Source organism: Phyllobates terribilis, unplaced genomic scaffold (assembly GCF_046119375.1).
Source record: "Phyllobates terribilis strain yellow unplaced genomic scaffold, ASM4611937v1 Scaffold_123__1_contigs__length_5148117, whole genome shotgun sequence".
Lineage (NCBI taxonomy): Eukaryota > Metazoa > Chordata > Amphibia > Anura > Dendrobatidae > Phyllobates > Phyllobates terribilis.
The window spans coordinates 1,969,736-1,994,439 of NW_027362883.1; the positions used below are offsets into that span (position 1 = coordinate 1,969,736).

Sequence of the window (24,704 nt, forward strand, 5' to 3'; positions counted from 1 at the left end):
CTTAGCATGGTTTTCCCCCCGCCTGTTAATGTTTTAAAAAAGATAACCAAAACCTGTTTTACCTTCTTTTGGAACTCAAAAATGGAAAAGCTGAAAAGAGAAATCGTGATGAAATCAAAAGTAAAAGGTGGTAAAGATTTTCCAGATTTTAATAGGTTTCTTTTAATCCATCTGTTCGTTTACTGCTTTAATGCCCTTTTTAAGAATCACTATTGGTCCTTTTTTATGCGTTTTAATACAGGATTTTTTATGAGAAAGTTTGGATGGTATGAAGTTAATATATCTGTGCCCCATGCTTTTAATTTGTCGACGCATTATGAGATTTTAAGGAAAATAGTGTCCGATTTTAATTTAGGGACTAAAAAAATAGAGGAATTAAGAAATAGTAAGAAACTAATTAAAGAAATACGTAAAAGTGAGGAAATATGTAATGTTGACAGATATGATGATGACAAATCTATGTCTATCTGGAAAATGATTAACGTTTTTTATCTTTTTAATGAACAGAGAGATCTGGCTTGGAGTTGCATGCACCGCTGTCTTCCTTGCCGGGCATTCCAATACAGAAGAGGATTTGTGAGGTCTGCCATCTGCCCAAGAGCCGGATGCCAAGACGAGGAAACGGTGGAAAATCTATTATGGACATGTAATTTTGCAAAGGATTTCTGGAGAAGACTGCTCCCCCTACTGGAAAGGGTGGCAGACCTCAAGGACTTTACATATAAAACTGTGCTATACGGACTTATGGAATGCCCCACAATGGACCAGTACACAATGGCTTGGAAGACAGTGAACTGCGCCAAGTCATCTCTCTGGAAAGCGCGCAACATTGCTATTTTTAAACAAGATGTTTTATCAGTGAATGATGTTTTAAGTTTATGTTTATGTGAAATGTATACTTATTATTTAATTGACAAAAAGAAGAATGTACATATTTCCAAAAAATGGCTTGTTGACCAATGGAACCTAATTATTTAAAATCTTTGTATTTTTTTGTTTTGTAAATTTCATTTGTCTTTTAACGTTTGGTATTTGTGTAATTATGCTTGTAATTTGTTAAAGTTTTAATGAACGGTTTTATCCCTCTGCAGGGGATAGCCAAATTAAAAAAAAATCTGTTCTTATCAGTTTAATATCTGATACGTCCCCTATCTGGGGACCATATATTAAATGGATTTTTAGAACAGGGAGATGGAAAAAGAGCTTGCTCTGTCCACTCCACGCATTGAACTGGTATTGCAGTATCTCCAGGACCGGTGCACCCCTTCTTTAATGCAGTTTCTAAAATCAGAAAGAATTGAATTCAATGTTTTTTGTTCATTTTGCTTGTTTGTCGGATTTTGGGATGGACTCTTTTTCTTTGCTTTTCTTCTCCTCATTGGATTTTTCATGTTCAAAGTTGCAGAAGCCAGATTACAAGCTCATTTTGGTTCAACTTCAGCAACTGTGCATTGCATTGCCATGTAATGTGATGCAATGCTATCTTTCTAGCTCTCCCTTTTTACTTCCTTTTGGATAAACAGACATATTAGGCAAGCATTTTGGAGCTTTCACCTAAATAACTACAGGTGGTGAGATAAGCTGCACAATATAATTGACCTTTCAGTATATTGTTGCACACACACCATCTATTTAGCAAATGCCCTTGTTATCAACAGCAGCCTTTTAAACTCACCTGAGCTAACAGGTATGTGCGCTGGTTACTCTGCTGCGCTTAAAATTTCTTTTTTGGTTTGCTACAATGCCTTTTCTGAAACGTTGTCTCCCTCTGCTGGAACACTGACTTCTTTCATTTAATGCCTGCAGACTATAAAAGAGAACCCAACCCAAAAAGTTTAGTTGATTAGTCTGTGGCATTCTGTTAAACTGTTGCTTATGGCGGTCTCTGTGAGCTTCTCAGCGACATTCAGCCAGCCAGGTATCCTGCCTGCAGTAGATGGAATGTGGCAATGGAACGCTGGCTGCGCGTGTCATAATAGGCTCTGAGCCTTTATATACCTGTGCACAGCAGCAGCCACCTTCAGTCTGCTGCTGGACAGCCAGCAGCAGCAGCAGGAGAGGTATGTAATCAGGAGCCCTCCTGCTAAGGGTAGACAGCTGCTCGTTCCACCCCACCCCCCGCCTTAATTGGTTCTCCTCCCTTCCAACGGTGTTGAGGCGGGTGGGAACAGCAGGGGGTGAAGGTGCTGTGTTTAAAGAGGTGGAGTTATGCAGATCTAAAACGCGTGGATTGCAGCAGCAGCAAGCCGAAAAGTGCAGGCATGTAAGGGATCTAGAGGTTGACAACATGTCTTCTTAACGGGAGTCCAGGAGCTCATCTCCACAAATGGACTTTTCAGGATCCTTGGGTGGCTCCGTAGTTTGAAACCAATTCTGGTTATCGCTTCTCGGCCTTTTGGCTAAGATCAAGTGTAGTATCTGTTCTTATCAGTTTAATATCTGATACGTCCCCTATCTGGGGACCATATATTAAATGGATTTTTAGAACAGGGAGATGGAAAAAGAGCTTGCTCTGTCCACTCCACGCATTGACCTGGTATTGCAGTATCTCCAGGACCGGTGCACCCCTTCTTTAATGCAGTTTCTAAAATCAGAAAGAATTGAATTCAATGTTTTTTGTTCATTTTGCTTGTTTGTCGGATTTTGGGATGGACTCTTTGGCTTTGCTTTTCTTCTCCTCATTGGATTTTTCATGTTCAAAGTTGCAGAAGCCAGATTACAAGCTCATTTTGGTTCAACTTCAGCAACTGTGCATTGCATTGCCATGTAATGTGATGCAATGCTATCTTTCTAGCTCTCCCTTTTTACTTCCTTTTGGATAAACAGACATATTAGGCAAGCATTTTGGAGCTTTCACCTAAATAACTACAGGTGGTGAGATAAGCTGCACAATATAATTGACCTTTCAGTATATTGTTGCACACACACCATCTATTTAGCAAATGCCCTTGTTATCAACAGCAGCCTTTTAAACTCACCTGAGCTAACAGGTATGTGCGCTGGTTACTCTGCTGCGCTTAAAATTTCTTTTTTGGTTTGCTAAAATGCCTTTTCTGAAACGTTGTCTCCCTATGCTGGAACACTGACTTCTTTCATTTAATGCCTGCAGACTATAAAAGAGAACCCAACCCAAAAAGTTTGGTTGATTAGTCTGTGGGATTCTGTTAAACTGTTGCTTATGGCGGTCTCTGTGAGCTTCTCAGCGACATTCAGCCAGCCAGGTATCCTGCCTGCAGTAGATGGAATGTGGCAATGGAACGCTGGCTGCGCGTGTCATAATAGGCTCTGAGCCTTTATATACCTGTGCACAGCAGCAGCCACCTTCAGTCTGCTGCTGGACAGCCAGCAGCAGCAGCAGCAGGAGAGGTATGTAATCAGGAGCCCTCCTGCTAAGGGTAGACAGCTGCTCGTTCCACCCCACCCCCCGCCTTAATTGGTTCTCCTCCCTTCCAACGGTGTTGAGGCGGGTGGGAACAGCAGGGGGTGAAGGTGCTGTGTTTAAAGAGGTGGAGTTATGCAGATCTAAAACGCGTGGATTGCAGCAGCAGCAAGCCGAAAAGTGCAGGCATGTAAGGGATCTAGAGGTTGACAACATGTCTTCTTAACGGGAGTCCAGGAGCTCATCTCCACAAATGGACTTTTCAGGATCCTTGGGTGGCTCCGTAGTTTGAAACCAATTCTGGTTATCGCTTCTCGGCCTTTTGGCTAAGATCAAGTGTAGTATCTGTTCTTATCAGTTTAATATCTGATACGTCCCCTATCTGGGGACCATATATTAAATGGATTTTTAGAACAGGGAGATGGAAAAAGAGCTTGCTCTGTCCACTCCACGCATTGACCTGGTATTGCAGTATCTCCAGGACCGGTGCACCCCTTCTTTAATGCAGTTTCTAAAATCAGAAAGAATTGAATTCAATGTTTTTTGTTCATTTTGCTTGTTTGTCGGATTTTGGGATGGACTCTTTGGCTTTGCTTTTCTTCTCCTCATTGGATTTTTCATGTTCAAAGTTGCAGAAGCCAGATTACAAGCTCATTTTGGTTCAACTTCAGCAACTGTGCATTGCATTGCCATGTAATGTGATGCAATGCTATCTTTCTAGCTCTCCCTTTTTACTTCCTTTTGGATAAACAGACATATTAGGCAAGCATTTTGGAGCTTTCACCTAAATAACTACAGGTGGTGAGATAAGCTGCACAATATAATTGACCTTTCAGTATATTGTTGCACACACACCATCTATTTAGCAAATGCCCTTGTTATCAACAGCAGCCTTTTAAACTCACCTGAGCTAACAGGTATGTGTGCTGGTTACTCTGCTGCGCTTAAAATTTCTTTTTTGGTTTGCTACAATGCCTTTTCTGAAACGTTGTCTCCATCTGCTGGAACACTGACTTCTTTCATTTAATGCCTGCAGACTATAAAAGAGAACCCAACCCAAAAAGTTTGGTTGATTAGTCTGTGGCATTCTGTTAAACTGTTGCTTATGGCGGTCTCTGTGAGCTTCTCAGCGACATTCAGCCAGCCAGGTATCCTGCCTGCAGTAGATGGAATGTGGCAATGGAACGCTGGCTGCGCGTGTCATAATAGGCTCTGAGCCTTTATATACCTGTGCACAGCAGCAGCCACCTTCAGTCTGCTGCTGGACAGCCAGCAGCAGCAGCAGCAGGAGAGGTATGTAATCAGGAGCCCTCCTGCTAAGGGTAGACAGCTGCTCGTTCCACCCCACCCCCCGCCTTAATTGGTTCTCCTCCCTTCCAACGGTGTTGAGGCGGGTGGGAACAGCAGGGGGTGAAGGTGCTGTGTTTAAAGAGGTGGAGTTATGCAGATCTAAAACGCGTGGATTGCAGCAGCAGCAAGCCGAAAAGTGCAGGCATGTAAGGGATCTAGAGGTTGACAACATGTCTTCTTAACGGGAGTCCAGGAGCTCATCTCCACAAATGGACTTTTCAGGATCCTTGGGTGGCTCCGTAGTTTGAAACCAATTCTGGTTATCGCTTCTCGGCCTTTTGGCTAAGATCAAGTGTAGTATCTGTTCTTATCAGTTTAATATCTGATACGTCCCCTATCTGGGGACCATATATTAAATAGATTTTTAGAACAGGGAGATGGAAAAAGAGCTTGCTCTGTCCACTCCACGCATTGACCTGGTATTGCAGTATCTCCAGGACCGGTGCACCCCTTCTTTAATGCAGTTTCTAAAATCAGAAAGAGTTGAATTCAATGTTTTTTGTTCATTTTGCTTGTTTGTCGGATTTTGGGATGGACTCTTTGGCTTTGCTTTTCTTCTCCTCATTGGATTTTTCATGTTCAAAGTTGCAGAAGCCAGATTACAAGCTCATTTTGGTTCAACTTCAGCAACTGTGCATTGCATTGCCATGTAATGTGATGCAATGCTATCTTTCTAGCTCTCCCTTTTTACTTCCTTTTGGATAAACAGACATATTAGGCAAGCATTTTGGAGCTTTCACCTAAATAACTACAGGTGGTGAGATAAGCTGCACAATATAATTGACCTTTCAGTATATTGTTGCACACACACCATCTATTTAGCAAATGCCCTTGTTATCAACAGCAGCCTTTTAAACTCACCTGAGCTAACAGGTATGTGCGCTGGTTACTCTGCTGCGCTTAAAATTTCTTTTTTGGTTTGCTACAATGCCTTTTCTGAAACGTTGTCTCCTGCTGGAACACTGACTTCTTTCATTTAATGCCTGCAGACTATAAAAGAGAACCCAACCCAAAAAGTTTGGTTGATTAGTCTGTGGCATTCTGTTAAACTGTTGCTTATGGCGGTCTCTGTGAGCTTCTCAGCGACATTCAGCCAGCCAGGTATCCTGCCTGCAGTAGATGGAATGTGGCAATGGAACGCTGGCTGCGCGTGTCATAATAGGCTCTGAGCCTTTATATACCTGTGCACAGCAGCAGCCACCTTCAGTCTGCTGCTGGAGAGCCAGCAGCAGCAGCAGCAGGAGAGGTATGTAATCAGGAGCCCTCCTGCTAAGGGTAGACAGCTGCTCGTTCCACCCCACCCCCCGCCTTAATTGGTTCTCCTCCCTTCCAACGGTGTTGAGGCGGGTGGGAACAGCAGGGGGTGAAGGTGCTGTGTTTAAAGAGGTGGAGTTATGCAGATCTAAAACGCGTGGATTGCAGCAGCAGCAAGCCGAAAAGTGCAGGCATGTAAGGGATCTAGAGGTTGACAACATGTCTTCTTAACGGGAGTCCAGGAGCTCATCTCCACAAATGGACTTTTCAGGATCCTTGGGTGGCTCCGTAGTTTGAAACCAATTCTGGTTATCGCTTCTCGGCCTTTTGGCTAAGATCAAGTGTAGTATCTGTTCTTATCAGTTTAATATCTGATACGTCCCCTATCTGGGGACCATATATTAAATGGATTTTTAGAACAGGGAGATGGAAAAAGAGCTTGCTCTGTCCACTCCACGCATTGACCTGGTATTGCAGTATCTCCAGGACCGGTGCACCCCTTCTTTAATGCAGTTTCTAAAATCAGAAAGAGTTGAATTCAATGTTTTTTGTTCATTTTGCTTGTTTGTCGGATTTTGGGATGGACTCTTTGGCTTTGCTTTTCTTCTCCTCATTGGATTTTTCATGTTCAAAGTTGCAGAAGCCAGATTACAAGCTCATTTTGGTTCAACTTCAGCAACTGTGCATTGCATTGCCATGTAATGTGATGCAATGCTATCTTTCTAGCTCTCCCTTTTTACTTCCTTTTGGATAAACAGACATATTAGGCAAGCATTTTGGAGCTTTCACCTAAATAACTACAGGTGGTGAGATAAGCTGCACAATATAATTGACCTTTCAGTATATTGTTGCACACACACCATCTATTTAGCAAATGCCCTTGTTATCAACAGCAGCCTTTTAAACTCACCTGAGCTAACAGGTATGTGCGCTGGTTACTCTGCTGCGCTTAAAATTTCTTTTTTGGTTTGCTACAATGCCTTTTCTGAAACGTTGTCTCCTTCTGCTGGAACACTGACTTCTTTCATTTAATGCCTGCAGACTATAAAAGAGAACCCAACCCAAAAAGTTTGGTTGATTAGTCTGTGGCATTCTGTTAAACTGTTGCTTATGGCGGTCTCTGTGAGCTTCTCAGCGACATTCAGCCAGCCAGGTATCCTGCCTGCAGTAGATGGAATGTGGCAATGGAACGCTGGCTGCGCGTGTCATAATAGGCTCTGAGCCTTTATATACCTGTGCACAGCAGCAGCCACCTTCAGTCTGCTGCTGGACAGCCAGCAGCAGCAGCAGCAGGAGAGGTATGTAATCAGGAGCCCTCCTGCTAAGGGTAGACAGCTGCTCGTTCCACCCCACCCCCCGCCTTAATTGGTTCTCCTCCCTTCCAACGGTGTTGAGGCGGGTGGGAACAGCAGGGGGTGAAGGTGCTGTGTTTAAAGAGGTGGAGTTATGCAGATCTAAAACGCGTGGATTGCAGCAGCAGCAAGCCGAAAAGTGCAGGCATGTAAGGGATCTAGAGGTTGACAACATGTCTTCTTAACGGGAGTCCAGGAGCTCATCTCCACAAATGGACTTTTCAGGATCCTTGGGTGGCTCCGTAGTTTGAAACCAATTCTGGTTATCGCTTCTCGGCCTTTTGGCTAAGATCAAGTGTAGTATCTGTTCTTATCAGTTTAATATCTGATACGTCCCCTATCTGGGGACCATATATTAAATGGATTTTTAGAACAGGGAGATGGAAAAAGAGCTTGCTCTGTCCACTCCACGCATTGACCTGGTATTGCAGTATCTCCAGGACCGGTGCACCCCTTCTTTAATGCAGTTTCTAAAATCAGAAAGAATTGAATTCAATGTTTTTTGTTCATTTTGCTTGTTTGTCGGATTTTGGGATGGACTCTTTGGCTTTGCTTTTCTTCTCCTCATTGGATTTTTCATGTTCAAAGTTGCAGAAGCCAGATTACAAGCTCATTTTGGTTCAACTTCAGCAACTGTGCATTGCATTGCCATGTAATGTGATGCAATGTTATCTTTCTAGCTCTCCCTTTTTACTTCCTTTTGGATAAACAGACATATTAGGCAAGCATTTTGGAGCTTTCACCTAAATAACTACAGGTGGTGAGATAAGCTGCACAATATAATTGACCTTTCAGTATATTGTTGCACACACACCATCTATTTAGCAAATGCCCTTGTTATCAACAGCAGCCTTTTAAACTCACCTGAGCTAACAGGTATGTGCGCTGGTTACTCTGCTGCGCTTAAAATTTCTTTTTTGGTTTGCTACAATGCCTTTTCTGAAACGTTGTCTCCTTCTGCTGGAACACTGACTTCTTTCATTTAATGCCTGCAGACTATAAAAGAGAACCCAACCCAAAAAGTTTGGTTGATTAGTCTGTGGCATTCTGTTAAACTGTTGCTTATGGCGGTCTCTGTGAGCTTCTCAGCGACATTCAGCCAGCCAGGTATCCTGCCTGCAGTAGATGGAATGTGGCAATGGAACGCTGGCTGCGCGTGTCATAATAGGCTCTGAGCCTTTATATACCTGTGCACAGCAGCAGCCACCTTCAGTCTGCTGCTGGACAGCCAGCAGCAGCAGCAGCAGGAGAGGTATGTAATCAGGAGCCCTCCTGCTAAGGGTAGACAGCTGCTCGTTCCACCCCACCCCCCGCCTTAATTGGTTCTCCTCCCTTCCAACGGTGTTGAGGCGGGTGGGAACAGCAGGGGGTGAAGGTGCTGTGTTTAAAGAGGTGGAGTTATGCAGATCTAAAACGCGTGGATTGCAGCAGCAGCAAGCCGAAAAGTGCAGGCATGTAAGGGATCTAGAGGTTGACAACATGTCTTCTTAACGGGAGTCCAGGAGCTCATCTCCACAAATGGACTTTTCAGGATCCTTGGGTGGCTCCGTAGTTTGAAACCAATTCTGGTTATCGCTTCTCGGCCTTTTGGCTCAGATCTGTAATGGGTCTAGTCATTTGGCTGTCTGTGCGTTAACTCTTGGCCCTGTGGCATCGCCATTTTATGGCTTAAGCCACTTGCTGCTATAAGGAGTTGGCCAGTAGACACGACTAGCGATAATGGGACGCATTCGATACGCTGGGCCCGGTGAGGCTCGAGTGAAGTTTGGAATCCAGATTGATGTGGAAGAAGGCAAAGAAGGAATCTTTACCCTCAGCTTCGTGGTGAAGGAGATTTTGTTTGGACTCCTTGAAGTGAAGAAGGAAGAAATCTTGTGCCTCCAGCAATTCAAAAGCAAGTATAATCTTGTATTTACTTCTATGGCTGTTTGCAACAATTTCTATGATTGTTTGAAAAAGAATCTGGACAATCAATATTTGGATGGGCTGACTTTTGTCATCTTGTATTGCTCCAAAGAGGTACCTCTGACTGTTTTCATGTACAACCCACATGTGGACTTGGCTTTGATTTATGCCTTTCTAAATAGGCACTGCTATATTACCAAGGTGGCAGTAAAAGTCATGAATGAGGAGGAACTATGGACCGGTAAATATCGTTTCATGGTCAAGTTCCGGGAAAGTCCTGATGAACCAGGGGGTATACATTATCCTCCATCAAATTTTTCCATTGGGAGTGAGCGGGGTTACCTGTTCTTCCCCAATGCGCCCAGGTTTTGTCGTCATTGTAGGAGGTATGGCCATACTCAGGAAGCATGCGACATCAGACAGATTATTTGCAGGAAGTGCAATGAGGTGGGTCATTCTTCCAATAATTGCAAAAATGAAATAGTCTGTAACCTCTGCGGAGAGAAGGGGCATGCCTTCAGAGACTGTATATTCCATCCTGGTTCATATGCGGGGGCAGCGGGAAGGGGAAGGAGAAGAAATTAATCTCCTGCACCCACAGCTACAACTCCGACTGCTCCAACTCCGACTGCTCCGATATCTACTCTGGCTTTCCTGGATGAGGAGGAGGCTCGGGTTGCTTTTCCAGAACTGGTTCGTGTGAATGTAAGAGGAAATATGGAGCTGGCACCTGAGCCACCGGTGCAGAGGGCCGCGTCTGTGGCTTCAGATGTCAGTGAGTCTGAGACGATAACTGATGATCGCATAGGCATGGAAGTGGCCCCGGTGGAGGATCTGGAGGCTGAAATTCCAGACATGATGGTTACATTGCAGGGGGAAGAGGAGTCTGATCTGACCAGAACACCGCATGTGGCCTGGAGCGATGTCGTTTCTGACCTTGAGGAGGAGGGATGTCAGGAGGACTTTGACCCCCAGCGGCGGGATTATAGTTCAGATGAAGATGGAGGCGCTTCAGTGAAGAAAAAGAAGAAAACTGAACCATCCTTTTCCCCTTTAAGTGACTGCAGTGTGAGTCCAGCCCGGGTGTACCCTACTGCATCCGATCCCCAAGATGTGTCTTTTTTGGGGGAAGGCACAAACTACGATATCTGCACGTCCAGCGTCCTACCCCCAGAAGGGTTAGGATGATGTACAGGTGGGCATGTTGTCGTGACCTGCCACATCAAATTAATAGATGGGTGCCCAAGTTGCTCTCAGCATCTTGTCGCTAAATGTTCGGCTGATTAAATCTGAGTCGAGAAGAGTGGCAATTTTGGACTACTTGAGCAACTTGGATGCGGACGTATACTGTGTGCAGGAGTGTGGGATCTCCAATCCCTTAAGTGAAAATGCATGGCCTTTAGGTCAAAGTGTGTGGTCTGGTTCTGTATGTAATAAAAATTGTGGGGTAGGTGTTTTGGTGAAGGGTTATAGTGTTAAGATAGAAAGTTACATGGTGGTGGAGGCGGGGAGGTGTGTAATATGTGAGTTAAATTGTAGGGGGTGGAGGGTTAGGGTGGTAAATATGTATGCACCAATAGATAAAGGGGAGAGGCTGGAAATTTTTGAGAAATTATGTTTTTTTTTATCTGGCAAAATGCCAATAATTTTTGTTGGAGATTTCAATTGTGTGACGGAGGGGGATAAGATGGATGTTACAGGTAAAAGACTCAAGAGTCTTGTGGCGGATTTTTCCTTACAGGATGCTGCGGAATTTTTTTAGGTAATCCACCTCCTGCGACCTATAAGGCCGACAGGGGAGGCATAGAGTCTAGAATAGACCGTATCTTCTTTTCTTCACAAAATGTTATTTGTAGGAATTTCCAGCAGGAAGATGTTCCCTTCTCTGACCATGTGTGTTTGAGGGCACGTCTAGAAGGTAAGATTTCCTTTGTATATGGTGGTGGCGTGTGGAAACTTAATGTGCGTTTGCTGGAAGATAATAGGATCATGCGTGATTTTAGGCGAATGTATGTTAGGTGGAGGGATAAAAAAAGTGATTACAGGAATGTGCTTGAGTGGTGGGACTGGATGAAGAGTGAGATTGTTTTTTTCTTTAGAAAAAGGGGCAGGAGGAAAGCAGCAATGAATAGAGCAAAATTTAATGATTTAAGCTCTAGACTGGAGTGGCTGAGGAAGTTAAGGATGATTGGAGTGGATGTGGATGTTTTGATGTGTCAAGTGAAAGAAGAGATTAAGAAATATATTGAGGGTAAAGGGAAAGAAATTATTTACCGTTCTAAGATTGAACATTTGGAGAAAAATGAGAAATGCACAAGGTTTTTTTTCAAAAAAGTTTTTGGGAAGAAAGTAGATATGGATGAGGTGGTGAATGGCGATGGGGTGTGTGTGAGTGGGAAGGATGTGATGCAGGAGGTGGTGTTGTTTTATAAGGAGTTGTATGGGGAAAAATGGGTTGATGATAGGATGTTGACTGATGCTTTGGGGTGTTTAGAAGGTTGTTTGGGTGAGGATGAACGTGAAATATTGGATGATGTAATTGTGTTGGATGAAGTTAAAAAAGTGGTGATGTCTGCGAGTAAGAATAAAACACCTGGGAAGGATGGACTGCCCGTGGAGTTATATGTTAAGGAATGGGACACGATGGGAAATGACTTATTGGAGGTGTGCCAGTATATGTTCACGGAGAATATGTTGAGTGAATCTATGAGAGATGGGGTGGTGGTTTTGGTTCATAAGAAAGGTGATAAAAAGGATTTGGGGAATTGGAGGCCAATCACCCTTTTGAATGCAGACTATAAGGTGTTTAGTAAATTGTTGGCTAGCCGGATGCGGGAAGTGATTGGCGGTGTGGTGGATGAAGATCAAGTGTGTGCAGTGCCTGGGAGAAGTATGACTGAAAATTTGGTGTTGTTGCGTGATGTGATTGGGGATTGTATGAGTCGTAAGCAGAAATGTTTGTTGTTTTCGGTTGATTTTGAAAAAGCTTTTGACCGTGTGTCACATAGCTTTATGTTTAAGGTTTTGTCTAAGATGGGTTATTCCAGGAATTTTGTAAACTGTGTTAGGAGTTTGTATTGTAATGTTTCAAGTGAATTTTTGGTGAATGGGTGGTTGAGTGAGAAAGTGAGAATTAAATCAGGAGTGCGTCAGGGGTGCCCTATGTCCCCTTTTTTGTTTATTAGTGTGATTGAAGTGTTGATGTGTATGGTTAGGAAGGATAAGGTTATGAGAGGTGTGATGATTCCTGGGAGTAATGGAAAGGATGTGAGAATTCTAGGTTACATGGATGATGTAGTGATTGTGAGTGGGAATATGGCTGCGATGAGTAGGGCAAGGTTGATATTAAGTTTGTTTTGTAGTGTCTCAGCTTTTAAGGTCAATTGGACTAAGAGTTCCTTTAAATGTTTTGGTGAGAGGAATGTACGGATGGATGGTGTGAGGTGTGAGGATGGTGCAATAAAGGTGCTTGGGATTAAGTTTAATGATGATTTGAAAGGAAATGAGAGTTGGGAAGATTGTGGGGTGAGAGTGGTGCGCAAGTTGAATTTTTGGCGAATGAGAGAATTAACTCTGACTGGGAAAGTTTTGATTATTAAGGCGGTTATTTTGCCTATTTTGTTGTTTGTTGCGAATGTATATCCTGCTGCTTTTAAGAAAATTAGGAAAACTGAGAAATTCATCTTTAATTTTCTTTGGGGAAGTCGCATGGAGAAATTGAAACGGGAATATGTCTATAAGTTATGTGTAAATGGTGGTTTGGATTTTCCAAATATTGATTTCTTTTTAGGGATTAGTTACGTGAAAATGGTGGTGGTGGTTCTAGGGAAAAGTAATAAGTGTGCTTATATGATGAAGTATTCGGCTGGATGGATGCTTTATGGCTTAAAGTGGGTCAAAAGGGATGCTAGAGTGCCTGTTGCTTTTAAGTGTCCTGTATGGTATGGTTGTGTTGAGAAATTTGTAAGGAAGTATGATTTGTTGTCCGTTAACATGAGTGATTTTAGGCAAAAGAAGAAAGTCATTAGGATGGTGCGTGAGCGTGAGGTGGTATGTAATATCAATGGGTTGAGAGGGGAGGAAGTAACCGAGATGTGGAGAAAATTAAGTATAGATGGTTTGACTAACAGACAGAGAGATATCGCTTGGATGATATTGCATGACATTTTGCCTGTTAGAGATGTGCAAAAGAAGAGGGATTTAGTTAAATCTGAGGTATGCCCGAGGGATGGATGTGGTTTGAGAGAGCATGTTAGACATATGGTATGGGATTGTGATTTTGCATATGATGTATGGAAGGGTATAGGGGGACTTTGCAAGGAATTGGTGGGTGTAAAGTATGTAAATTGGAAACTTGCTATGTTTGGGATGGGTGCATGTAGTAGAATTAAGGATAGGATTTTATGGTTGTTGGTGGTGTGTGTAATTGAAAGTTTGTGGGATGCGAGGAATTTGTTAGTTTTTAAAAGGAAGAAAATGTCAGTTAATGAATGTTTGAGATTGATTCTGTCACGTATGTATGTAATATACCTCTGGGATCAGGAACGTGGAAGTATTATAGATGCTGAAGGGATCTGGAAGTTTAAAAAGTGGAGGTTTTTGGTAAAATTTAATTAGTAGTGTATAATGTACCTGATGATAAGGTTTGGTTTTATTTTTGATTATATACCAAGTGTGATGAAAGGCTAAGTGTCAATGAAAGGCTTTTGTAAGTCGATTTGATTGAGCTTATGCTCCGGCCTATCTGATTTGGAAAAAAAAAAAAAAAAAAAAAAAAAAAAATCTGTTCTTATCAGTTTAATATCTGATACGTCCCCTATCTGGGGACCATATATTAAATGGATTTTTAGAACAGGGAGATGGAAAAAGAGCTTGCTCTGTCCACTCCACGCATTGACCTGGTATTGCAGTATCTCCAGGACCGGTGCACCCCTTCTTTAATGCAGTTTCTAAAATCAGAAAGAATTGAATTCAATGTTTTTTGTTCATTTTGCTTGTTTGTCGGATTTTGGGATGGACTCTTTGGCTTTGCTTTTCTTCTCCTCATTGGATTTTTCATGTTCAAAGTTGCAGAAGCCAGATTACAAGCTCATTTTGGTTCAACTTCAGCAACTGTGCATTGCATTGCCATGTAATGTGATGCAATGCTATCTTTCTAGCTCTCCCTTTTTACTTCCTTTTGGATAAACAGACATATTAGGCAAGCATTTTGGAGCTTTCACCTAAATAACTACAGGTGGTGAGATAAGCTGCACAATATAATTGACCTTTCAGTATATTGTTGCACACACACCATCTATTTAGCAAATGCCCTTGTTATCAACAGCAGCCTTTTAAACTCACCTGAGCTAACAGGTATGTGCGCTGGATACTCTGCTGCGCTTAAAATTTCTTTTTTGGTTTGCTACAATGCCTTTTCTGAAACGTTGTCTCCTTCTGCTGGAACACTGACTTCTTTCATTTAATGCCTGCAGACTATAAAAGAGAACCCAACCCAAAAAGTTTGGTTGATTAGTCTGTGGCATTCTGTTAAACTGTTGCTTATGGCGGTCTCTGTGAGCTTCTCAGCGACATTCAGCCAGCCAGGTATCCTGCCTGCAGTAGATGGAATGTGGCAATGGAACGCTGGCTGCGCGTGTCATAATAGGCTCTGAGCCTTTATATACCTGTGCACAGCAGCAGCCACCTTCAGTCTGCTGCTGGACAGCCAGCAGCAGCAGCAGCAGGAGAGGTATGTAATCAGGAGCCCTCCTGCTAAGGGTAGACAGCTGCTCGTTCCACCCCACCCCCCGCCTTAATTGGTTCTCCTCCCTTCCAACGGTGTTGAGGCGGGTGGGAACAGCAGGGGGTGAAGGTGCTGTGTTTAAAGAGGTGGAGTTATGCAGATCTAAAACGCGTGGATTGCAGCAGCAGCAAGCCGAAAAGTGCAGGCATGTAAGGGATCTAGAGGTTGACAACATGTCTTCTTAACGGGAGTCCAGGAGCTCATCTCCACAAATGGACTTTTCAGGATCCTTGGGTGGCTCCGTAGTTTGAAACCAATTCTGGTTATCGCTTCTCGGCCTTTTGGCTAAGATCAAGTGTAGTATCTGTTCTTATCAGTTTAATATCTGATACGTCCCCTCTCTGGGGACCATATATTAAATGGATTTTTAGAACAGGGAGATGGAAAAAGAGCTTGCTCTGTCCACTCCACGCATTGACCTGGTATTGCAGTATCTCCAGGACCGGTGCACCCCTTCTTTAATGCAGTTTCTAAAATCAGAAAGAATTGAATTCAATGTTTTTTGTTCATTTTGCTTGTTTGTCGGATTTTGGGATGGACTCTTTGGCTTTGCTTTTCTTCTCCTCATTGGATTTTTCATGTTCAAAGTTGCAGAAGCCAGATTACAAGCTCATTTTGGTTCAACTTCAGCAACTGTGCATTGCATTGCCATGTAATGTGATGCAATGCTATCTTTCTAGCTCTCCCTTTTTACTTCCTTTTGGATAAACAGACATATTAGGCAAGCATTTTGGAGCTTTCACCTAAATAACTACAGGTGGTGAGATAAGCTGCACAATATAATTGACCTTTCAGTATATTGTTGCACACACACCATCTATTTAGCAAATGCCCTTGTTATCAACAGCAGCCTTTTAAACTCACCTGAGCTAACAGGTATGTGCGCTGGTTACTCTGCTGCGCTTAAAATTTCTTTTTTGGTTTGCTACAATGCCTTTTCTGAAACGTTGTCTCCTTCTGCTGGAACACTGACTTCTTTCATTTAATGCCTGCAGACTATAAAAGAGAACCCAACCCAAAAAGTTTGGTTGATTAGTCTGTGGCATTCTGTTAAACTGTTGCTTATGGCGGTCTCTGTGAGCTTCTCAGCGACATTCAGCCAGCCAGGTATCCTGCCTGCAGTAGATGGAATGTGGCAATGGAACGCTGGCTGCGCGTGTCATAATAGGCTCTGAGCCTTTATATACCTGTGCACAGCAGCAGCCACCTTCAGTCTGCTGCTGGACAGCCAGCAGCAGCAGCAGCAGGAGAGGTATGTAATCAGGAGCCCTCCTGCTAAGGGTAGACAGCTGCTCGTTCCACCCCACCCCCCGCCTTAATTGGTTCTCCTCCCTTCCAACGGTGTTGAGGCGGGTGGGAACAGCAGGGGGTGAAGGTGCTGTGTTTAAAGAGGTGGAGTTATGCAGATCTAAAACGCGTGGATTGCAGCAGCAGCAAGCCGAAAAGTGCAGGCATGTAAGGGATCTAGAGGTTGACAACATGTCTTCTTAACGGGAGTCCAGGAGCTCATCTCCACAAATGGACTTTTCAGGATCCTTGGGTGGCTCCGTAGTTTGAAACCAATTCTGGTTATCGCTTCTCGGCCTTTTGGCTAAGATCAAGTGTAGTATCTGTTCTTATCAGTTTAATATCTGATACGTCCCCTATCTGGGGACCATATATTAAATGGATTTTTAGAACAGGGAGATGGAAAAAGAGCTTGCTCTGTCCACTCCACGCATTGACCTGGTATTGCAGTATCTCCAGGACCGGTGCACCCCTTCTTTAATGCAGTTTCTAAAATCAGAAAGAATTGAATTCAATGTTTTTTGTTCATTTTGCTTGTTTGTCGGATTTTGGGATGGACTCTTTGGCTTTGCTTTTCTTCTCCTCATTGGATTTTTCATGTTCAAAGTTGCAGAAGCCAGATTACAAGCTCATTTTGGTTCAACTTCAGCAACTGTGCATTGCATTGCCATGTAATGTGATGCAATGCTATCTTTCTAGCTCTCCCTTTTTACTTCCTTTTGGATAAACAGACATATTAGGCAAGCATTTTGGAGCTTTCACCTAAATAACTACAGGTGGTGAGATAAGCTGCACAATATAATTGACCTTTCAGTATATTGTTGCACACACACCATCTATTTAGCAAATGCCCTTGTTATCAACAGCAGCCTTTTAAACTCACCTGAGCTAACAGGTATGTGCGCTGGTTACTCTGCTGCGCTTAAAATTTCTTTTTTGGTTTGCTACAATGCCTTTTCTGAAACGTTGTCTCCTTCTGCTGGAACACTGACTTCTTTCATTTAATGCCTGCAGACTATAAAAGAGAACCCAACCCAAAAAGTTTGGTTGATTAGTCTGTGGCATTCTGTTAAACTGTTGCTTATGGCGGTCTCTGTGAGCTTCTCAGCGACATTCAGCCAGCCAGGTATCCTGCCTGCAGTAGATGGAATGTGGCAATGGAACGCTGGCTGCGCGTGTCATAATAGGCTCTGAGCCTTTATATACCTGTGCACAGCAGCAGCCACCTTCAGTCTGCTGCTGGACAGCCAGCAGCAGCAGCAGCAGGAGAGGTATGTAATCAGGAGCCCTCCTGCTAAGGGTAGACAGCTGCTCGTTCCACCCCACCCCCCACCTTAATTGGTTCTCCTCCCTTCCAACGGTGTTGAGGTGGGTGGGAACAGCAGGGGGTGAAGGTGCTGTGTTTAAAGAGGTGGAGTTATGCAGATCTAAAACGCGTGGATTGCAGCAGCAGCAAGCCGAAAAGTGCAGGCATGTAAGGGATCTAGAGGTTGACATGTCTTCTTAACGGGAGTCCAGGAGCTCATCTCCACAAATGGACTTTTCAGGATCCTTGGGTGGCTCCGTAGTTTGAAACCAATTCTGGTTATCGCTTCTCGGCCTTTTGGCTAAGATCAAGTGTAGTATCTGTTCTTATCAGTTTAATATCTGATACGTCCCCTATCTGGGGACCATATATTAAATGGATTTTTAGAACAGGGAGATGGAAAAAGAGCTTGCTCTGTCCACTCCACGCATTGACCTGGTATTGCAGTATCTCCAAGACCGGTGCACCCCTTCTTTAATGCAGTTTCTAAAATCAGAAAGAATTGAATTCAATGTTTTTTGTTCATTTTGCTTGTTTGTCGGATTTTGGGATGGACTCTTTGGCTTTGCTTTTCTTCTCCTCATTGGATTTTTCATGTTCAAAGTTGCAGAAGCCAGATTACAAGCTCATTTTGGTTCAACTTCAGCAACTGTGCATTGCATTGCCATGTAATGTGATGCAATGCTATCTTTCTAGCTCTCCCTTTTTACTTCCTTTTGGATAAACAGACATATTAGGCAAGCATTTTGGAGCTTTCACCTAAATAACTACAGGTGGTGAGATAAGCTGCACAATATAATTGACCTTTCAGTATATTGTTGCACACACACCATCTATTTAGCAAATGCCCTTGTTATCAACAGCAGCCTTTTAAACTCACCTGAGCTAACAGGTATGTGCGCTGGTTACTCTGCTGCGCTTAAAATTTCTTTTTTGGTTTGCTACAATGCCTTTTCTGAAACGTTGTCTCCTTCTGCTGGAACACTGACTTCTTTCATTTAATGCCTGCAGACTATAAAAGAGAACCCAACCCAAAAAGTTTGGTTGATTAGTCTGTGGCATTCTGTTAAACTGTTGCTTATGGCGGTCTCTGTGAGCTTCTCAGCGACATTCAGCCAGCCAGGTATCCTGCCTGCAGTAGATGGAATGTGGCAATGGAACGCTGGCTGCGCGTGTCATAATAGGCTCTGAGCCTTTATATACCTGTGCACAGCAGCAGCCACCTTCAGTCTGCTGCTGGACAGCCAGCAGCAGCAGCAGCAGGAGAGGTATGTAATCAGGAGCCCTCCTGCTAAGGGTAGACAGCTGCTCGTTCCACCCCACCCCCCACCTTAATTGGTTCTCCTCCCTTCCAACGGTGTTGAGGCGGGTGGGAACAGCAGGGGGTGAAGGTGCTGTGTTTAAAGAGGTGGAGTTATGCAGATCTAAAACGCGTGGATTGCAGCAGCAGCAAGCCGAAAAGTGCAGGCATGTAAGGGATCTAGAGGTTGACAACATGTCTTCTTAACGGGAGTCCAGGAGCTCATCTCCACAAATGGACTTTTCAGGATCCTTGGGTGGCTCCGTAGTTTGAAACCAATTCTGGTTATCGCTTCTCGGCCTTTTGGCTAAGATCAAGTGTAGTATCTGTTCTTATCAGTTTAATATCTGATACGTCCCCTATCTGGGGACCATATATTAAATGGATTTTTAGAATAGGGAGATGGAAAAAGAGCTTGCTCTGTCCACTCCACGCATTGACCTGGTATTGCAGTATCTCCAAGACCGGTGCACCCCTTCTTTAATGCAGTTTCTAAAATCAGAAAGAATTGAATTCAATGTTTTTTGTTCATTTTGCTTGTTTGTCGGATTTTGGGATGGACTCTTTGGCTTTGCTTTTCTTCTCCTCATTGGATTTTTCATGTTCAAAGTTGCAGAAGCCAGATTACAAGCTCATTTTGGTTCAACTTCAGCAACTGTGCATTGCATTGCCATGTAATGTGATGCAATGCTATCTTTCTAGCTCTCCCTTTTTACTTCCTTTTGGATAAACAGACATATTAGGCAAGCATTTTGGAGCTTTCACCTAAATAACTACAGGTGGTGAGATAAGCTGCACAATATAATTGACCTTTCAGTATATTGTTGCACACACACCATCTATTTAGCAAATGCCCTTGTTATCAACAGCAGCCTTTTAAACTCACCTGAGCTAACAGGTATGTGCGCTGGTTACTCTGCTGCGCTTAAAATTTCTTTTTTGGTTTGCTACAATGCCTTTTCTGAAACGTTGTCTCCTTCTGCTGGAACACTGACTTCTTTCATTTAATGCCTGCAGACTATAAAAGAGAACCCAACCCAAAAAGTTTGGTTGATTAGTCTGTGGCATTCTGTTAAACTGTTGCTTATGGCGGTCTCTGTGAGCTTCTCAGCGACATTCAGCCAGCCAGGTATCCTGCCTGCAGTAGATGGAATGTGGCAATGGAACGCTGGCTGCGCGTGTCATAATAGGCTCTGAGCCTTTATATACCTGTGCACAGCAGCAGCCACCTTCAGTCTGCTGCTGGACAGCCAGCAGCAGCAGCAGCAGGAGAGGTATGTAATCAGGAGCCCTCCTGCTAAGGGTAGACAGCTGCTCGTTCCACCCCACCCCCCACCTTAATTGGTTCTCCTCCCTTCCAACGGTGTTGAGGCGGGTGGGAACAGCAGGGGGTGAAGGTGCTGTGTTTAAAGAGGTGGAGTTATGCAGATCTAAAACGCGTGGATTGCAGCAGCAGCAAGCCGAAAAGTGCAGGCATGTAAGGGATCTAGAGGTTGACAACATGTCTTCTTAACGGGAGTCCAGGAGCTCATCTCCACAAATGGACTTTTCAGGATCCTTGGGTGGCTCCGTAGTTTGAAACCAATTCTGGTTATCGCTTCTCGGCCTTTTGGCTAAGATCAAGTGTAGTATCTGTTCTTATCAGTTTAATATCTGATACGTCCCCTATCTGGGGACCATATATTAAATGGATTTTTAGAACAGGGAGATGGAAAAAGAGCTTGCTCTGTCCACTCCACGCATTGACCTGGTATTGCAGTATCTCCAGGACCGGTGCACCCCTTCTTTAATGCAGTTTCTAAAATCAGAAAGAATTGAATTCAATGTTTTTTGTTCATTTTGCTTGTTTGTCGGATTTTGGGATGGACTCTTTGGCTTTGCTTTTCTTCTCCTCATTGGATTTTTCATGTTCAAAGTTGCAGAAGCCAGATTACAAGCTCATTTTGGTTCAACTTCAGCAACTGTGCATTGCATTGCCATGTAATGTGATGCAATGCTATCTTTCTAGCTCTCCCTTTTTACTTCCTTTTGGATAAACAGACATATTAGGCAAGCATTTTGGAGCTTTCACCTAAATAACTACAGGTGGTGAGATAAGCTGCACAATATAATTGACCTTTCAGTATATTGTTGCACACACACCATCTATTTAGCAAATGCCCTTGTTATCAACAGCAGCCTTTTAAACTCACCTGAGCTAACAGGTATGTGCGCTGGTTACTCTGCTGCGCTTAAAATTTCTTTTTTGGTTTGCTACAATGCCTTTTCTGAAACGTTGTCTCCTTCTGCTGGAACACTGACTTCTTTCATTTAATGCCTGCAGACTATAAAAGAGAACCCAACCCAAAAAGTTTGGTTGATTAGTCTGTGGCATTCTGTTAAACTGTTGCTTATGGCGGTCTCTGTGAGCTTCTCAGCGACATTCAGCCAGCCAGGTATCCTGCCTGCAGTAGATGGAATGTGGCAATGGAACGCTGGCTGCGCGTGTCATAATAGGCTCTGAGCCTTTATATACCTGTGCACAGCAGCAGCCACCTTCAGTCTGCTGCTGGACAGCCAGCAGCAGCAGCAGCAGGAGAGGTATGTAATCAGGAGCCCTCCTGCTAAGGGTAGACAGCTGCTCGTTCCACCCCACCCCCCACCTTAATTGGTTCTCCTCCCTTCCAACGATGTTGAGGCGGGTGGGAACAGCAGGGGGTGAAGGTGCTGTGTTTAAAGAGGTGGAGTTATGCAGATCTAAAACGCGTGGATTGCAGCAGCAGCAAGCCGAAAAGTGCAGGCATGTAAGGGATCTAGAGGTTGACAACATGTCTTCTTAACGGGAGTCCAGGAGCTCATCTCCACAAATGGACTTTTCAGGATCCTTGGGTGGCTCCGTAGTTTGAAACCAATTCTGGTTATCGCTTCTCGGCCTTTTGGCTAAGATCAAGTGTAGTATCTGTTCTTATCAGTTTAATATCTGATACGTCCCCTATCTGGGGACCATATATTAAATGGATTTTTAGAACAGGGAGATGGAAAAAGAGCTTGCTCTGTCCACTCCACGCATTGACCTGGTATTGCAGTATCTCCAAGACCGGTGCACCCCTTCTTTAATGCAGTTTCTAAAATCAGAAAGAATTGAATTCAATGTTTTTTGTTCATTTTGCTTGTTTGTCGGATTTTGGGATGGACTCTTTGGCTTTGCTTTTCTTCTCCTCATTGGATTTTTCATGTTCAAAGTTGCAGAAGCCAGATTACAAGCTCATTTTGGTTCAACTTCAGCAACTGTGCATTGCATTGCCATGTAATGTGATGCAATGCTATCTTTCTAGCTCTCCCTTTTTACTTCCTTTTGGATAAACAGACATATTAGGCAAGCATTTTGGAGCTTTCACCTAAATAACTACAGGTGGTGAGATAAGCTGCACAATATAATTGACCTTTCAGTATATTGTTGCACACACACCATCTATTTAGCAAATGCCCTTGTTATCAACAGCAGCCTTTTAAACTCACCTGAGCTAACAGGTATGTGCGCTGGTTACTCTGCTGCGCTTAAAATTTCTTTTTTGGTTTGCTACAATGCCTTTTCTGAAACGTTGTCTCCTTCTGCTGGAACACTGACTTCTTTCATTTAATGCCTGCAGACTATAAAAGAGAACCCAACCCAAAAAGTTTGGTTGATTAGTCTGTGGCATTCTGTTAAACTGTTGCTTATGGCGGTCTCTGTGAGCTTCTCAGCGACATTCAGCCAGCCAGGTATCCTGCCTGCAGTAGATGGAATGTGGCAATGGAACGCTGGCTGCGCGTGTCATAATAGGCTCTGAGCCTTTATATACCTGTGCACAGCAGCAGCCACCTTCAGTCTACTGCTGGACAGCCAGCAGCAGCAGCAGCAGGAGAGGTATGTAATCAGGAGCCCTCCTGCTAAGGGTAGACAGCTGCTCGTTCCACCCCACCCCCCGCCTTAATTGGTTCTCCTCCCTTCCAACGGTGTTGAGGCGGGTGGGAACAGCAGGGGGTGAAGGTGCTGTGTTTAAAGAGGTGGAGTTATGCAGATCTAAAACGCGTGGATTGCAGCAGCAGCAAGCCGAAAAGTGCAGGCATGTAAGGGATCTAGAGGTTGACAACATGTCTTCTTAACGGGAGTCCAGGAGCTCATCTCCACAAATGGACTTTTCAGGATCCTTGGGTGGCTCCGTAGTTTGAAACCAATTCTGGTTATCGCTTCTCGGCCTTTTGGCTAAGATCAAGTGTAGTATCTGTTCTTATCAGTTTAATATCTGATACGTCCCCTATCTGGGGACCATATATTAAATGGATTTTTAGAACAGGGAGATGGAAAAAGAGCTTGCTCTGTCCACTCCACGCATTGACCTGGTATTGCAGTATCTCCAGGACCGGTGCACCCCTTCTTTAATGCAGTTTCTAAAATCAGAAAGAATTGAATTCAATGTTTTTTGTTCATTTTGCTTGTTTGTCGGATTTTGGGATGGACTCTTTGGCTTTGCTTTTCTTCTCCTCATTGGATTTTTCATGTTCAAAGTTGCAGAAGCCAGATTACAAGCTCATTTTGGTTCAACTTCAGCAACTGTGCATTGCATTGCCATGTAATGTGATGCAATGCTATCTTTCTAGCTCTCCCTTTTTACTTCCTTTTGGATAAACAGACATATTAGGCAAGCATTTTGGAGCTTTCACCTAAATAACTACAGGTGGTGAGATAAGCTGCACAATATAATTGACCTTTCAGTATATTGTTGCACACACACCATCTATTTAGCAAATGCCCTTGTTATCAACAGCAGCCTTTTAAACTCACCTGAGCTAACAGGTATGTGCGCTGGTTACTCTGCTGCGCTTAAAATTTCTTTTTTGGTTTGCTACAATGCCTTTTCTGAAACGTTGTCTCCTTCTGCTGGAACACTGACTTCTTTCATTTAATGCCTGCAGACTATAAAAGAGAACCCAACCCAAAAAGTTTGGTTGATTAGTCTGTGGCATTCTGTTAAACTGTTGCTTATGGCGGTCTCTGTGAGCTTCTCAGCGACATTCAGCCATCCAGGTATCCTGCCTGCAGTAGATGGAATGTGGCAATGGAACGCTGGCTGCGCGTGTCATAATAGGCTCTGAGCCTTTATATACCTGTGCACAGCAGCAGCCACCTTCAGTCTGCTGCTGGACAGCCAGCAGCAGCAGCAGGAGAGGTATGTAATCAGGAGCCTTCCTGCTAAGGGTAGACAGCTGCTCGTTCCACCCCACCCCCGCCTTAATTGGTTCTCCTCCCTTCCAACGGTGTTGAGGCGGGTGGGAACAGCAGGGGGTGAAGGTGCTGTGTTTAAAGAGGTGGAGTTATGCAGATCTAAAACCCGTGGATTGCAGCAGCAGCAAGCCGAAAAGTGCAGGCATGTAAGGGATCTAGAGGTTGACAACATGTCTTCTTAACGGGAGTCCAGGAGCTCATCTCCACAAATGGACTTTTCAGGATCCTTGGGTGGCTCCGTAGTTTGAAACCAATTCTGGTTATCGCTTCTCGGCCTTTTGGCTAAGATCAAGTGCAGTGATTTAGCGATTGCTGCCTTGGTTTTGGTTGGAGGTGTCTGGGGTACCTGGCTCGTCGGCCTTGGGGGATCGTCCTTACTTAATTGTGGGGACTTCACCCTCTTGCTGCTATAGGCGTGTCGGCTTAGTCCCCAGACAACGGGAAGCGATCATACTCGCTCCTTCTGTGTGTTGGAGTGGAGATTACGCTAATTCTGTTGGAGAATCATGGCAACAGAGGCGGAGTTGTGGCCGAAGTTGGA

The 24,704-nt window shown here is 43.9% G+C and overlaps 14 non-coding genes across 14 annotated transcripts; all 14 read left to right on the forward strand.

The window, feature by feature from the left end:
- Positions 1–1,079: 1,079 nt before the first annotated feature.
- LOC141202642 (U2 spliceosomal RNA) lies at positions 1,080–1,267 on the forward strand. The gene has a single exon (XR_012273866.1). It is a non-coding gene; the product is annotated as a U2 spliceosomal RNA (small nuclear RNA).
- Positions 1,268–2,379: 1,112 nt separating this feature from the next.
- Positions 2,380–2,570, forward strand: LOC141202017 (U2 spliceosomal RNA). The gene has a single exon (XR_012273305.1). It is a non-coding gene; the product is annotated as a U2 spliceosomal RNA (small nuclear RNA).
- A 1,115-nt stretch (positions 2,571–3,685) lies between these two features.
- Positions 3,686–3,876, forward strand: LOC141202018 (U2 spliceosomal RNA). The gene has a single exon (XR_012273306.1). It is a non-coding gene; the product is annotated as a U2 spliceosomal RNA (small nuclear RNA).
- A 1,115-nt stretch (positions 3,877–4,991) lies between these two features.
- On the forward strand, positions 4,992–5,182 carry LOC141202845 (U2 spliceosomal RNA). Its single transcript, XR_012273995.1, has one exon. It is a non-coding gene; the product is annotated as a U2 spliceosomal RNA (small nuclear RNA).
- A 1,112-nt stretch (positions 5,183–6,294) lies between these two features.
- On the forward strand, positions 6,295–6,485 carry LOC141202019 (U2 spliceosomal RNA). Its single transcript, XR_012273307.1, has one exon. It is a non-coding gene; the product is annotated as a U2 spliceosomal RNA (small nuclear RNA).
- A 1,115-nt stretch (positions 6,486–7,600) lies between these two features.
- LOC141202020 (U2 spliceosomal RNA) lies at positions 7,601–7,791 on the forward strand. Its single transcript, XR_012273308.1, has one exon. It is a non-coding gene; the product is annotated as a U2 spliceosomal RNA (small nuclear RNA).
- A 6,191-nt stretch (positions 7,792–13,982) lies between these two features.
- LOC141202609 (U2 spliceosomal RNA) lies at positions 13,983–14,175 on the forward strand. The gene has a single exon (XR_012273843.1). It is a non-coding gene; the product is annotated as a U2 spliceosomal RNA (small nuclear RNA).
- A 1,115-nt stretch (positions 14,176–15,290) lies between these two features.
- Positions 15,291–15,481, forward strand: LOC141202306 (U2 spliceosomal RNA). The gene has a single exon (XR_012273583.1). It is a non-coding gene; the product is annotated as a U2 spliceosomal RNA (small nuclear RNA).
- A 1,115-nt stretch (positions 15,482–16,596) lies between these two features.
- Positions 16,597–16,787, forward strand: LOC141202021 (U2 spliceosomal RNA). The gene has a single exon (XR_012273309.1). It is a non-coding gene; the product is annotated as a U2 spliceosomal RNA (small nuclear RNA).
- Positions 16,788–17,899: 1,112 nt separating this feature from the next.
- Positions 17,900–18,090, forward strand: LOC141202345 (U2 spliceosomal RNA). The gene has a single exon (XR_012273620.1). It is a non-coding gene; the product is annotated as a U2 spliceosomal RNA (small nuclear RNA).
- A 1,115-nt stretch (positions 18,091–19,205) lies between these two features.
- LOC141202358 (U2 spliceosomal RNA) lies at positions 19,206–19,396 on the forward strand. Its single transcript, XR_012273633.1, has one exon. It is a non-coding gene; the product is annotated as a U2 spliceosomal RNA (small nuclear RNA).
- A 1,115-nt stretch (positions 19,397–20,511) lies between these two features.
- On the forward strand, positions 20,512–20,702 carry LOC141202022 (U2 spliceosomal RNA). Its single transcript, XR_012273310.1, has one exon. It is a non-coding gene; the product is annotated as a U2 spliceosomal RNA (small nuclear RNA).
- Positions 20,703–21,817: 1,115 nt separating this feature from the next.
- LOC141202346 (U2 spliceosomal RNA) lies at positions 21,818–22,008 on the forward strand. The gene has a single exon (XR_012273621.1). It is a non-coding gene; the product is annotated as a U2 spliceosomal RNA (small nuclear RNA).
- Positions 22,009–23,123: 1,115 nt separating this feature from the next.
- LOC141202024 (U2 spliceosomal RNA) lies at positions 23,124–23,314 on the forward strand. Its single transcript, XR_012273311.1, has one exon. It is a non-coding gene; the product is annotated as a U2 spliceosomal RNA (small nuclear RNA).
- Positions 23,315–24,704: the final 1,390 nt, after the last annotated feature.